At 44.3% G+C, this 12,131-nt stretch overlaps 1 pseudogene; it reads right to left on the minus strand.

The window, feature by feature from the left end:
- Positions 1-5,903: 5,903 nt before the first annotated feature.
- Positions 5,904-6,896, minus strand: LOC105986118 (annotated as a pseudogene).
- Between the last annotated feature and the right edge of the window lie 5,235 nt (positions 6,897-12,131).

Below are 12,131 nucleotides of genomic sequence, written 5' to 3' on the forward strand. Positions count from 1 at the left end.
TAATTGGAGATGAGTCTCATGGATTAACTTTGAACTGTGATCCTCAGATCTCAGCCTTTTGAGTAACTAGGATGACAGGCATGGGCCACCAGCACTTGGCACCTGGCTCTCATTCAGTTCTTATAAGTCTCGGGCTCTTCCTCTAAAGGCTGGGTTGGTGATTTCTTTTCTTTTTCTTTTTGCTCTCATTTCTCTCCTCCAGCCCTCTCTCCATTCTGACTTGTTTCCTGGCCCACTGTTAATCTATGACTGGCCCATTCTGGGGTTTATTGAGTCATTCATTCAGCTCTAATTTATTGATGGTGACTCTATTCTGGGACCAATGCCTCCATTCCCCATAAATCTTTAAGATTTTAAAGTTTTTCCTTGTCTTTACCATCTTCTTCTCTCTGTTCTTTGCACAAGACTCAACAAGTCTACAATCTTTTAAAACAGGAACAACAACGACGAAGAAAAGCACTCTTCTGCCTTTCCTAAGCTCCTTCCATCTGGATTCCTCCTTAAACAAATTCTCTCGATAATCATCCATATTTCCTTACCTCCCCTTTGTCTTTCCATTCTCGGCAATCTGGCTTCCCTTCTCATTTCTTCACTGAAATTCTTCACAATTAAAAATTGTAGTAGATGGACAAAGGAGGATCCTCAGGGGAGAAACACAAAGGAGCCATGCCTACGTGCCTCTGAGCCTATAGTAGTTATCGAAATGAACTCCAGAAAAATGAAAAGCTTTTTTCTTTGTGGTTGTTGTTTTAATTTTATTTTCTTTCTGTATTGTTTGTGTGTCTTTGGGAGGGTCAAGGGGGGGGGACAGAGAAATGGAGAGACAAATGTGGACAAATACAGCAGTGGTTCTCACTAGACACGCTGTTAAAAATGAAGTGTATAACTTGTGGGTGGTGACAGGAAGGAAAAACAGAGAGAGTAAGGGAAGAGGTGACATTGTCTTAAAAAATGTACTCTCTACCTGACTTATGTAACTGCAACCCCTCTGTGCATCACCTTTATCATAATTTAAATGAAAATTATAGTAGGTTGAATAGTAGCTCTGAAAATGACACACACAAGTCCTAACCTGTGGAACCTGCAAATATGAGCTTAGTTTTAAAAAGAGTCTTTATGGATATAATTAAGGACTTCAAGTAGAGATGATTCTAGTTTAAGAGTGACAGAGATCCTTATAATAGAAAGTCAGCAGGAGACTGGAGACTCTAGTCAGTAACTAGAAGCCAGGCTGTGTATGTATAGCCTGATTATGTTATGTTATAGTGTTATACAGCAATAGACCAGGCCACCAAAGACTGTTAGCAGCCACCAGAAACCAGGAGAGAGGCAGGGACCAGAATTTTTTTTCTCTCAGAGCCTCAGAAAGAACCAATCCTGCTAATATCTTGATTTCAAACGTCTCTTCTTCTAAACTGTGAGGAAATTTCTTTCTCTTGTTTTAAGCCACCTAATTTGTGGTAATTTGCCATGATAACCCGAGGAAATTAATGTGGTAATAGCTATAACAACTAACAATCACGCCTTGGGCCAGGCATAATGTTGTATCTTCTCTGCATTACTTTGTTTCTTCCCCAACAGCCAAGTGAAGTAGACCAAGCATGAAAAAGAATATCAACAAAATAAGTTATTGCGGGGTTGCTCTGTCATTGACATTTAAACATTGAACCCTCAGCATGAGCAACATGCCTTATTATTTTCCTCTCTTACAGGAGCCTGAAGGCTAGCAACTTGCGTCATTTTGCCCAGGATCATATAGTGAATAGTAGTGGAGTCAGGATTCCAACCCTGGTAACTTTAACTGCTTCACATCTCTGGCTCCAAGGCAGATGGGTGGACGGACCAAGGGGTGGGCTTTGTATAGTTGAAGGGAGAGAAGGGGGCCAAGAGACTAGTGGTTTATGGAAGAAGATCCTCCAATATGGAGTAGATGGTGTAGGCTGAGTGTAGGATGGGCTGAGAGAGGGAGGAAGAATACAGAGACCTTGCTGACCTCCTGGAGTACATGAGAGCTAAAGACAGCTGTGGTCACCTAGGGATCACTAGAGTCTAAGGTTCTGGAACTAGAGCAATTCTGAGTAATCAGGTCAAATTGTGACCATGGGAAGGGGATGAGTGTTGTCAACAGACTCTGCTAGGCAAGGGACCTAGAGGCCAACGGTCATCCCAAAGGAAGGCATAAACTGCTTTGGGGAGTTTAGAGTTGAGCAAGCAGTTCTTGTCCTTATCAGGAAAAACAAAAACAAAACAAAAGGAACACAAATCGATTCTCAAAAAAAACAGATGAGAGATGTGAGGTAGGAAGGCATTCCAGTTGAAGGATACAGGAAGATCAAAGGCAGGAAGGGCAATAGCAGCGGGTATATACGGTTTCAGGCTGACTATACTAAAGGTATATGAGAGCATGTGATAAGTGTACCGATTTGGGTACTTTGCAGATGCTGATTTAGGCTTCATTTGAGAGGCTGTTCTCAGAAAGCTCAGTGAAAGAGGCACCCCTGAGAGAACTGGAGCTCGGACTACGTAGAGCACATTTCAAAATTGTCCCACAGAAGGGAAAGGAAATTGGGGTACTTGCTCACCAAATCTTGTGAGTCCAACAGTGGTTGAAGATTGCTTATATGGGCATTAAACTCTCTGGCTAGTCATCCCTTCCTAAGTGGATAAGCAAATTCCTTGTGCAAAGAAATGTATACCCTAGCTGGATGCTGGTGGCTCCCGCCTATAATCTTAGCTACTCAGGAGGCTGAGATCTGGCTGAAGCCAGCCCAGGCAGGAAAGTTGGTAAGACCTTTAGCTCTAATTAACCACCAGAAACCAGAAGTGGAGGTGTGGCTGAAAGTAGTAGAGAGCTAGCTTTGAGCAGAAAAGTTCAGGGACAGTGTCCAGGCCCTGAGTTCATGCCCCATGACAAAAAAAGGTGGGAAAACAGCCCCCCTCCCCAGGCCTAATTCTCCCAAACCTGTTGAAGATACTTAGAAAGCAGTAAGGGATTATGGATGGCATACTTGTCAGAAAAGGGAAATCTGAGTAGGATTCACACGGATGAATCAGCCCTTACCAGAGATTTATTGTCAGCAATGGAAAGCTCCCACCAGCTCCTGAAGGTACCACAGAGGAGACCTAGGGCCTATGGGGTGAAGGATGTGCAGCAGGCAGGGAGTGGGAAGAGGGATGATTGAATGGCTTGGGGAAAGTCTGTTGCAGTGTGTGTAGACGGGATTTGGCAATTGATTGGATGTGTGGGAGGGAGGTGCGCTGGGGAAAGAAGATGGTGCATACCTGACAGACGTGACTAACAGCTCCAGGATACAGCTTATTATGGAAACTCCAAACCAGTAAAGCTAGTGAGAAATGCTACATACTGGACAGAACAGAAACTCTTAGCACTATCAGCTGACTTTTTCTCTACCTGTAACCCCCTTAAAAATGATAAAGTCCATTTCCAAGCACCTACTAAGTGCCATATGCTCTACTTACATTATTGTTGGGCTTTCATAACCATATTGGCTATTGGATACCGTTACCATTCTCACTTTGTTGACTGTGTGTGGGGGGGTGTTAAAGACAGAACTCAGGGCTTTGCATTTATTTGCCAGATAAGCACTCTTTCATTGAGCTATCCTCACTTTGTAAGTGGGGAAATAAGAACTCAGAGAATAAACTATGGGCTAAATGTCACCTGGCTGGTAAGTGGAGCTCATTTTTGACAAAGCCCTTTCTCTGCTTGAACTGGTTACATGGCCTCAGGAAAAATAGTAAACTACCAATAACAGATCTGGGTAAATGCCTACTACTATAACTTTCTAAATCATGTTTGCTTATGAGGGTCAGAGACAGACAGCATCTTCATTTCACATTTGACTCATGCCTGTAATCCTAGCTACTCAGGAGGCTGAGATCTGAGGATTGTGGTTCAAAGCCAGCTTGGGCAGACTAATCTGAAAAAATCTTATCTCTAACTAACCATCAAAAAGCCAGAAGTAAAGGGGTGGCTCAAGTGGTAGAGTTCCAGCCTTGAGTAAAAAAGCAGGAGAAGAGCATAAAAGCCCTGAGTTCAAGCTCCAGTACTGGCACAGCACAGCCATACAAACAACCCTTCCCCCACCAAAAAAACAATGTCCCATATCTAGTCCCTCCTATCTCTTATCCTTAAATTGTGTTCCTGGACCTTACCTGTGCAGAGTGCATATGTCAGCAGAGAGACCAGACAGGAGGAGGAGGACTGATGGAATCTGGCCTGGGACAGTTGATTGGGAGAAGGTAGCAGGACGGTAGAAGCACCATGAGACTGCAGAAGGACATTGCACCAAGGGTACTGCAGGAGCTTCCACCCTGAGTTCAAGCTCCAGTACTGGCACAACAAAGCCACACAAACAAAAATCCCCCAAAACAATGTCCCATAGCTGTTGAACCTGATGACTTTTCTGCTGGTTCCTATGGGGACTCATCCCTTCATAAACTGGGAGCTGCTTTTTGTTTTTTAAATTACTCATTATAACCATGCTTTAATTAATTGTAGGAGGAAGAAGCTTAATTAAGGCCAGTATGAACTTAGATTCCACAGCTGAGTGGTTCCATTTCGCTAAATCCAGGTACAATCACATGCCAATTTGTCACCTGCTAGGTACAACAGTAGACAAATATACCTCTCAAAAATGACATAATATTTGGGGCTGGGAAGGTGGCTCAGTGGTAGAGCGCTTGCCTTGCATGCATGAGGCCCTGGGTTCGATTCCTCAGCACCACACAAGCAAAAAGAAAAAAGCCGGAAGTGGCACTGTGGCTCAAGTGGTAGAGCGCTAGCCTTGAGCTGAAGAGCTGAGGGACAGCACTCAGGCCCAGAGTTCAGGCCCCACGACCGGACCAAAAAAAAAAAAATGACATAATAGGGGCTGGGAAGGTGGCTCAGTGGTAGAGTGCTTGCCTTGCATGCATGAGGCCCTGGGTTCAATTCCTCAGCACCACATAAGCAAAAAAGGAAAAAAAACTGGAAGTGGCACTGTGGCTCAAGTGGTAGAGCACTAGCTTTGAGCTGAAGAGCTGAGGGACAGCGCCCAGGCCCAGAGTTCAGGCCCCACGACCAGACCAAAAAAAAAAAAATGACATAATAGTCAAACCTGTGATAAATTAAATCCCCCTCTAGGAGATCACATCCTCAAGTTTAACAGAAAGTAAAAAAGATGTGTATAAAGGCATTTCAAAGAACTAGCTTATTTAAAAAATGCAACACAACCCAAACTTTGTTTCCCTATTCTTTTATCTAAAGGTTTCTTGGTCTTTACCTGCAGAGCCAGGTGCTGGTGGTTTATACCTATAATACTAGCTATTTAGGAGGTCAAGACCTAAGGACTGAGAAAGGAAACAATCCCAGACAGACAAATCTGAAAGACTCTTATTTCCAATTAACCAGAAAGAAGCTGAAAGTGGAGGTGGAGCTGAGCTTATAGAGTGCCTGGTGCCCTGAATTCAAGCCCCAGCACTAACTCCCCATGGAGATTAAGCTGGTGGTTATGATATACAATATACAGAATTACTTGATGAATTAAATATATTTTAAAATAAAGGCCAGCACTGATGGCTTATATGCCTGTAATACTAGTTACTTAGGAGACTTTAGATCTGACAATCAAGGTGGTTCAAAATCAGCCTGGTCAGGAAAGTCCATGATACTCCTCTCCAATTAATCAACCAAAAGCCAGAAGTGAGAGTGTGGCTCAAGTGGTAGAGTATCAGCAGTGAGTAAAAAAGCTAAAGGACAATATCAAGGCCCTGAGTTTAAGCCCCAGTACCAGTACATGCGTATATACACACACACACACACACACAAACACACACACTTAAAAATTACCATACAAAAGTAAAAATTAATACTGTTATCATCATATTTTGAGTCTCTATGGTCAATCTTCAGTCAAGTTAATGACAAAGTTATTTTTTGTAATGTAGTTCAAAAAGACTTGTTCTGCAGCCACATTGTGATTTGTGTTCTTCTTCATTGAAGACATAGTGGCATTCCCATAGTAGTGCAAAGGGCTCATGAGGTCAGAAAAGTTGTATTTAAAACCAGCTATGTGAACTTCATGACAGATGTGAAATGCCAATACAATGGCAATTATTCCCATTGTTGGGTGTTTTTGTTTCTTAAATCTGGGAAGATTTTTTCGAAAATGAAGCAGTTCATAAGCTGTTGTCCTGATAAGGAAAGGATCTAATATTCTGATTTGATGTGGTTTATAGATCAACTTTAAGGCTGGTTTCTTCCAAAAATTCTTGAGGAATATACGACCATTGGCCAGCAATTTCAGCATCCAGTCCAAATCATTTTTCTTAAAAGCCACAAAAATGGCTATTGTGTTAGGATCATTATGACTGCTATCTGAAAAAACAGATTCTGGATAAAAAAGTCGGAAGGTTGTGCGTGTCCCAACTTCCTCTTCATGTCCTAAAACAGGACCATTATTCATTCTTATGACAACATCATACGAGTCGATAGTTTCTCTTAACTTCTTATTCTTCAAAACTCCTCCATTACCCACCACCACACACTTTTTACAAGTCACGTTGTTAGACTCATCAAAGAGCTCACAATTCTTAAGTTTGGAAAGAAGGTATCCAAAATAGGCCTTTGCTGTTCTTACCCCATAGGGCAACTCAAACTGATCCTCTTCAAAGGCGGAAACAGTGTGTTTAAAATCGTCTTTACAGAGAAAGGGATATACCTGTGGAAACGTCAGGAGGGATGCAAACGCTGGCTTTGATGAACAAGTCTGGAAAGGTTGCTTGATTTCCTTGAGGGACACCCAATAATAGTGGGTACCCCAGATTATACAGAAGAGGATAAAATGGTAATAGAGGAAGATAATGCTCAGGAATAGGGCCACCTGCGGCCGCATCACAGCTGGCCGGGCATCCCTTTCCCCCGAGCCTCTCTGTTCTTCAGCGTGGTAGCAGCTCCCGGGCAGGATGGCTCAGGAGAGAGGCTAGCTGCTGACTGGTTGAACCCCCTGATGAGCGATGCAGGACCAAGCGGTTGTGAGGCGGCTTCGGTGACAGTTTGCCCCCCAGGCCCAGAGGCCAGCGTGGAGCCTGGCTCCAAAGCCTCCCGCAGAGGGTCCCGCAGCTCTCCTGCCTCCCTCGGCCCTGGCTCCGGTCCACTGCTTTCTCTCTTGCAGTGGCGCAAGAGGCATGGGGTCTCCAGGCCGGTCCTCCCCCCTCGCTGGGCCTGGCAGAGAAGCAGAAGCGCGGGGTGGGGGTGGGGGTGGGGGCCGGCCCACCAACCGCAGGGAACGACGAGGTGTTCAGGTGAGCTTGAGGACTAGGATGTTACTTGATTTACCTGCATATCTCTAGTCGGCAGCCAAGAAGACGCCCACAGGGAACCCTGGTGATGGGTGTGATGAAGACAATGTCCGATTATTGGGTGTTTCCTCTGTGTCAGACGTGATGGGGAGCCCTCTTCGTGTATGACTTTGTCTCAGCATAGGTGAGTAGAAACGAGTTGCAGGTGACAAAATTAAATTCAAATGGAAAGAGAAGGAGGGGGAGGAGGAAGAGAAGGAGGGGGGAGGAGGAAGAAGAGGAGGAGGAGGAGGAAGCAGAAAGAGAAGAAAAAGGAGGAGAAGAAGGAGAAGAAGAGAAAGAGGAAGAAGGAAGGGGGAAGAGGAGAAGGAGGAGGAGGAGAATGAGGAGGAGGAGGAGGAGGAGGAGGAAGAAGAAGAACAAGAAGAACAAGAACAACAACAACAATAACACTGGGTAGCTCACGCCGGTAATCCTAGCTACTCAGGAGGCTGATATCTGAGGATCACTGTTAGAAGCCAACCAGGGCAGGGAAGTCTGTGAGATTATTTTGTTTGTTTTTGGTCTGTCTTGGGGCTTGAACTCTGGGCCTGGGTGCTATTCAGCTCAAGGCGAGTACTCTACCACTTGAGCCACAGTGCCACTTCTAGTTTTCTGGTGGTTAACTGGAGATAATAATCTCATGGACTTTTTCCTACCCAGACTGGCTTTGAACCTTGATCCTCAAATCTCAGCCTCCTGAGTAGCTAGGATTACAGATGTGAGCCCCCAGCTCACCCAGCTGTGAGATTCTTATCTCCAGTTAACTACAAAAAGCAGACAATGGAGCTGTGGCTCAAGTGATAGAGTGCTATCCTTTTAAGCACAAAAACTCAGGGATAGTACCCAGGCCCTGAGTTCAAACCCCAGGAGCAGAAAAAAAAATTAAAAGCTTGGAGGCATAGCTCAAGTGGTAGAGGACCAGCATTGAGTAAACAAGCCCAGCCACAGTTTAAAACCCTGAGTTTAAGCCCCAGTACTGACATTAAAAAAAAAGATAAAAATAAATCCAGCCACATTGCTGTAATCCTAGCTATTCAGGAGGATAAGATCTGTGAGGATCATGGTTTGAAGCCAGCTTGGGCAGAAAAGACCATCAGAATCGTTATTTTCAATTAACCAGCAAAATTCTGAAAGTGGAACTGTGGCTCAAGTGGTAGACAACCAGCCTTGAGTGACAAAAGCTATGGGACGACACCTAGGCTTTAAGTTCAAGCCCCAGGACTGGCACCAATAATAAACAAATATTTTAAGAAGATGTATAGTACCCAACTGAAAACTCCACAAGCCATTCCAGCTCTGAGCTCATCTGGTTCAAACATTTGGCTCAGTATCCTTTGTATGGACATTGCATTTGGGAAGATGCTTCTTGTGTTACTATCTCAGCAGAAAAGAGTATCCCTTCCCAGTATATATCAAGAGGTCTGTGGCTACCTCCCATACAGCTTGACAGGTGTCTCTCTTGACCAGTCAAAATATTCGGACCCTTTCACTGGCTACAGATAGGTTAAATAAGTCAGACACTTGGCAGAAAGAAACAAGATTTTAGATAATATGATTTCTATAAAACAGAGATAAAGGGGCTGGGAAGGTGGCTTAGTGGTAGAGTGCTTGCCTTGCATGCATGAGGCCCTGGGTTCAATTCTTCAGCATCACATAAGCAGAAAAACTGGAAGTGGGGCTGGAGCTCAAGTGGTAGAGCACTAGCCTTGAGCTGAAGAGCTGAGGGACAGCACCCAGGCCCAGAGTTCAGACCTCACGACTGGCAAAAACAACAACAACAACAACAACAAACAAGCCATACATAAAAACCATCTTTTATAATAAGTACCCCATTTTTCCAGATAAGGAAACTGAGGGCCAGTAATTAGAAGTGCTGGGTGTTTTTGTTTTGTCTGTTGTGGGGTTTGCACTCAGGGTCTGAGAGCTGTCCCTGAGCTCTTCTGCTCAAGGCTAGCACTCTATCACTTTGAGCCACAACACCAATTTCAGTTTTCTGATGGTTAGTTGGAGATAAGAGTCTCACAAACTTTCCTGCCTGGGCTGGTTTTAAACCCTGATCCTCAGATCTCAGCCTCCTGAGCTGCTAAGATTACAGGCCTAAGCCACCAGCACCTGGCTTTACTGAAGGTTACATACCTAGTTGGTAGGACATCAGGATTTAAATTCAGATATCTTCCTCAGGAGTCTTTGTTTTTCTAGGGCAGCAGACAGGATTTTTTGCATTATGAGTCACCTAATCACCCTAAACATTAGCCCAGAATGGGTCCTCTAATCCAGTGCTACTCAAAATGTGGTCCCTGGGTTATACTGCTCTGTTAGGGCTTTCTTCTTTGCCCATAATGAATTCAATACCAAAATCATAGCAATTTTTAGAAACATACTGTAGTCATTTAGCATTGCCATGATATCCCAATGCTATGATAGAAAAAGTTGGGTCTGAGATAAGTTGTAAATAATTTGGGGCACATTTCTCTGACAATTACTAGAGGGAAAGCATGAAGACTGCTGGGCTTGCAAAGGAAACTGAGGTATCTTGAGTGTATCCTCTACACAGAGGCCCAGGAAGGCAGAGTAGCTACCCCACTAGTCAGACAGTGGTTTTTGTCCTTTGGCCAACCAAGAGAGGCCTTCCTTGGAGCCCCACCCTCAGTAGAGACTGTTCTAGCTAACATGCCTCTCCTACCTACCAGAGAGGCAGGTAGGAAGGCTCAAGCCTGTGCAGCTCCAGTGCTGGTTGTAGTCCAGCTGGATACTGGCTGATTCTGCCCAAAGCCTGTGGGCACCTAGCACTCTCCTTCACCAGTGCCTTCCCCAACATTTCCACATCATGCCCTGGAGAGACAATGATGGCTGACAAGCTGATCTTGAAAAGCCTAAGCACCAGACACTTTGAGCTGAGGTAAAAGATCAGCTCCAGGAACAGGCTGTCAACTCTTTGAGCCTCCTCAAATTGGCCCTAGGGACATGGCATGGCTCCTGCCCCAGCTTCTACTTCAGTTGGATACTTCCCGATGCCAGGCTCATGGGTCAACAGAACAGTTCCAGGCACCAGCATTTCTCCAGCCAAGATGACTTAGGATAGCAAGTGTGAACCAAAAATAAGCCCAGAAAACCAGTCCTTTGGGGAGGTTTATGATTCCACATCATCCTGGATATGCATTTCCTGTCCTGTTCTATTGTGCCTGGCACCATGCAAAAAGTTCAAGCTCCAGTGCCAGCTGGGCACTGGTGGCTCACATCTATAATCCTAGTTACTTAGGAGGCTGGGGTCTGAGGATCACGATTCAAAGCCAGAATGGGTAAGAAAAGTTCGTGAGACTCATCTCTAATGAAAAATACCAAGAAAAAAGCCAATGTGGAGCTGTGGCTTAAATGTTAGAGCTCTAGCCTCAAACACAAAAGTTCAGGGATAGGAACCCAGGCCCTGAGTTCAAGCTCTAGGACTGGCACACAGCACACACACACACACACGCACGCACACACACACACACACACACACACACACAAGCTCTGATGTCCTAGGTGAGCAACCCAGCTCTGTTGAGTGACTTTGGATTGTTTATATGACCCTCTGTCCAGATTATGGCATTTGGGAAAGCACAGACAGCACCTCACAGACTGAACTTAGGGCACTGGCACAGTGCTGTAAAACAGCTCATAGGCACAAGCCTAAAGAGCACTGGAGTGCATGGAAGATTGCTTCTGCCTCTTCCAGACAGCACTGGAAGCTGATAAGAATGCTGCTTTGGTTCTTTTCAGCTGTATGACCAGATTTAGGTTTCTCAGCTTCTCTGAACGTAGATGATCCCATTTATAAAGAGCAAAATTTCTCCCCTTCCCTCTGGGCAAAACCGACAATGAGGAATAAATGCAACCAAATATACAGAAAAACATCACCTTCAGCAGACATTCATTATATACTCATTAAATTTACACATAGCTATGGCTAATACCAGAGGCTAGGTCCTCTAGGTACCTTGAAGATAGCATATGGTGAGAGAACTTGATTCCTTCCCTAAGAATTCAGTAAGGGAAATGAATTATGAGGAGTAGTGGGGTACTGGTAGCTCCTGCATGTAATCCTAGCTACTCAGCAGGCTGAGATCTTGAGAACCAAGGTTTGAAGCCAAATGTGAAGGAAAGTTCATGAAACTCTTCAATTAGCCACTAAAAAGCTGGTAGAGGAGGTGTGGCCCATGTGGTAGAGCACTAGCCTTGAGCAGAAAAGCCAAGGCTCTGAATTCAAGTCCCAGTACCCAGTACCTAGTGTGTACACATGCACACCCCCCCACAGAATTATGAGGGAAACCAATAAGCATATAGATAAATCAAATAATATCTGTGGCATATATTACAAAATGAGGTATAAAATAATAAGCAAAAATGGGACAAGATAATTTGACTAACTTGGGGAAGTCAAGAGGTCTTCCCTGAGGAAGTGGTAATTGAGCCAACATCTGAAGCTTGAGTGGGAAGAGCATTCCAGATAAAGTATATCTGTAAAATTCTATGATTTGAGATCCCAATTTATTGCTTTTGTTATCAAGATAATTTAACCAAAGGTCAATAGGAAAGATCTGACTAAGAAGTAGAGATAGATCTAAGAGAAAGCTGTAAGTACAAAACCAGTCATGATTGTGTAGGCCTGTAATTCCAGCCCTTGGGAGGTAAAAGCAGGAGGATGGTAAGTTCCAGGGCAGTGTGGACTATATAGTCAGACTCTGTCTCATTAATAAAACAAAAGCAATCAGAAACAAAAAACAAGAAAGGAGGATGCTAAAATCCAT

The sequence above is a fragment of the Dipodomys ordii genome, unplaced genomic scaffold (assembly GCF_000151885.1).
Source record: "Dipodomys ordii isolate 6190 unplaced genomic scaffold, Dord_2.0 Scaffold33, whole genome shotgun sequence".
NCBI classification, from domain to species: domain Eukaryota; kingdom Metazoa; phylum Chordata; class Mammalia; order Rodentia; family Heteromyidae; genus Dipodomys; species Dipodomys ordii.